This window comes from Perognathus longimembris, chromosome 7, assembly GCF_023159225.1.
Source record: "Perognathus longimembris pacificus isolate PPM17 chromosome 7, ASM2315922v1, whole genome shotgun sequence".
Taxonomy (NCBI): domain Eukaryota; kingdom Metazoa; phylum Chordata; class Mammalia; order Rodentia; family Heteromyidae; genus Perognathus; species Perognathus longimembris.
Genome location: NC_063167.1, coordinates 25,133,029 through 25,136,342, shown reverse-complemented (window position 1 = coordinate 25,136,342; position 3,314 = coordinate 25,133,029). Strand labels below are relative to the sequence as shown.

The following is a 3,314-nucleotide window of genomic DNA, read 5'->3' as shown; positions in this document are numbered from 1 at the left end:
CAGACTCTCCACTAGCCACAATGACACTAAAAGTGCCCAACACTTCACTTGGAAATAGACACACATTATCTCCAGCTCCATTTTGTTCTTTCCATTTGGTTTCTTTCCTGTGCATTTGTTCTGGGTCTTCTTTAGTTTCTTCCAAATTTTTAAAAATTTCATTTTGGCAGTGTTGTGGTTTGAACTCAAGGCTTTGTACTTGCTGGACAGGAGCTTCATGGCTTGAACCATGTCTCCAGCCCTCCTGGCATAGGTCATGTACTTTTGCATTTATTTTATTTTATTTTTCAAAAAATATGGAATGTGGGCTGGGGATATGGCCTAGTGGCAAGAGCGCTTGCCTCGTATACATGAAGCCCTGGGTTCGATTCCCCAGTACCACATATACAGAAAATGGCCAGAAGTGGCACTGTGACTCAAATGGCAGAGTGCTAGCCTTGAGCAAAAAGAAGCCAGGGACAGTGCTCAGGCCCTGAGTCCAAGTCCCAGGACTGGCAAAAAAAAAAAAAAATATGGAATGTTTCACGAATTTGCATGTCATCCTTGTGCAAGGGCCATGCTAATCTCTATATGGTTCCAATTTTAGTATATGTATAGCCAAAGCAAGCACACATTTATTTTTTTTTACAGTAGTAGAAATCATTCTAAGATGATGGAACCCACCAAATGTTAAATTTATTTATTTTGCCAGATGCCGGTGGCTCATGCCTGTAATCATAGCTGCTCAGGAGGCTGAGATCTGAGGATCACAGTTCAAAGCCAGCCCAGGCAGGAAAGTCCATGAGACTCTTATTTCCAATTAGCTACCAGAGAACCAGAAGTGGCATTGTGGCTCAAGTGATAGAGCTCTAGCCTTGAGCTGAAGAGCTCAGGGGCATCGCCCAGGCCCAGAGAGTTCAAGTCTCATAACCGACATATATATATATATATATAGTGTGTGTGTGTGTGTGTGTGTGTGTGTGTGTGTGTGTGTGTGTGTGGTGTTTGGGTGTGAACCCAGGGTCTTGGACATGCTAGGCATAAGCTATACCTTTTGAACTATAGCTCAAACCCAGGTATATCTATTTTAGCCCATTGGTTATTCATAAGAAAGTAAAGGAGGTTTACAATAGGACAGATTTAAAAAAACAAACAAGAAATGCAACATTAGAGCCGAGAAAACATTGAGATCTACTTATCCTGAAGTTAAGTATATCTGTAACCAATATGGCATAAAGTTTAGTTCTAGCTTCTTGAATGCCAGGGAACTCATCTGAAAGAAAACAGAACATAGCTTTGTTTTCTGTATTACTAAATTCTAAAGGTAGTTTCTCATATGGATTTATTAGGAAAAATTGAATGATATGATGGAAGAGCTGACTTGTGCAACAATGTAAAAATAAAATGCATATTGAGATTTTTTTCATCTAATAAAAGCCAAGGGCATCAAAATCAACGCCAATGGTGGTCTTTTTCTATCCCTTAGCTTTTTCTCTGGTGCTCTACCACTTGAACCATACCTTTACTTCACGGGTTTGAGAGCATTAATTGGAAATAAGAGTCTCACAGACTTTTCTGCTTGGGCTGACTTTGAACTGATGCTCATATCTCAGCTTCCTGAATGGCTAAGATTACAGGCATGAGCCAACAGTGTCCAGCTTAAATAGTACTTCTTTTAACTAGGGTTTTGCTACATGTTTTGATAGTCACTCACTGTGATTCTTTAAAACTTTGAGCATGCCTTGTGATATTAGTCTTTTAAAAGAGGAAGCTGTAATTTGCCTATAAGTCTGTGCTTCAAAATATACATTTCTTGAAAATAATAACCAGATCTTATTCATATGAGTTTCCCCATTTCCAGCACAGTGTTTGAATATAGCTGGGATAGGCACAGAATAAATATTGGTCAAATGAATAAATGGCAGTTATTGTTCTCTCCATCTCTGAAAGCTGATGGACCACATTGCGGAGTAGGTAGTATATCCTATTATATGCTACAGATGACACTGTCCTACCTAGAGAGGTTTTTGAGAGAAGCAAATGGGCTGTCCTGAAAGGGCCACTCAGTGTTGTGTCATTTTATGAGAGCACTACAGGCCGGATTTACTTTGCTCTGCTGATACAGAAAGTCATGTATATGCACCCACCCACATATTCTTTAACTGAGGACCCCCTTATAAGCTAAGCCCTAGATTGGTATCATAGTATTGCAGTTAAAGATACTTCAATAGAAAATAAGTCTTGCGGGCTGGGGATATGGCCTAGTGGCAAGAGAGCTTGCCTCCCACACATGAAGCCCTAGGTTTGATTCCCCAGCACCACATATACAGAAAATGGCCAGAAGGGGCGCTGTGGCTCAAGTGGCAGAGTGCTAGCCTTGAGCAAAAAAGAAGCCAGGGACAGGGCTCAGGCCCTGAGTCCAAGGCCCAGGACTGGCAAACAAAAACAAAACAAAACAGAAAATAAGTCTTGCAGGCTGGGAATGTTGCTTAGTGGTAGAGTGCTTACCTAACATGCACGAAGCCCGGGGTTGGATTCCTCAGTACCACATAAAGAGAAAAAGCTGGAAGTGGTACTGTGGTGCAAGTGGTAGAGCACTAGCCTTGAGGACATAGAGGCTCAGGGACAGAGCTCAGGCCCTGAATTCAAGCCTCAGGACCAGCAAAAAAAAAAAAAAAGGAACGAAAGAAAATAAGTCTTGCTTTCTGCCTTCATAGGACATCTAGTCTGTTAGAAATGACTGTTATGAATCAATGACAACCACAAATATTTTATTAAATATTTATTAAATATTAAATTTATTAAATATTATGTAACCAATACTAGGAAGGACAGGATCTGATGAGAGCATAGAACTAAAAATATGTATGTAAATATCACAATGAAAAGGCACTGGTAGATGCTCAAGGATAGTACTCTGCCACTTGAGTCACTGTTCTTCCAGCTTTTTGGTGGTTAAATGGAGATAAGAATCTCATGGGCTTTCATGCCCAGGCTGGCTTTGAAGTGAGACCCTCCGATCTCAGCCTCCTGAGTAGCTAGGATTATAGGCATGAGCCATGGGCACTGGACCTTTTTTATTATTTGCACAAATTAATTTGAGCTGTGGCTCAAGTGGTAGCATGTTATCCTTGAGAAAAAAAAAAAAAGCCAGGGACAGTGCTCAAGCCCTGAGTCCAAGCGCCAGAGGAGAGAGAGGGAGACAGAGAGAGAGAGAGAGAGAGAGAGAGAGAGAGAGAGAGACAGAGACAAAGACAGACAGAGACAGAGACAGAGACAGACAGAGACAGAGAGACAGAGAGACAGAAACAGAGAGAGAGACAAAGAGAGAGAAA

At 41.2% G+C, this 3,314-nt stretch overlaps 1 non-coding gene across 1 annotated transcript; it reads right to left on the bottom strand.

Moving 5' to 3' along the window:
• Nucleotides 1-506: 506 nt before the first annotated feature.
• LOC125355876 lies at nt 507-612 on the bottom strand. Its single transcript, XR_007211797.1, has one exon. It is a non-coding gene; the product is annotated as a U6 spliceosomal RNA (small nuclear RNA).
• Between the last annotated feature and the right edge of the window lie 2,702 nt (nt 613-3,314).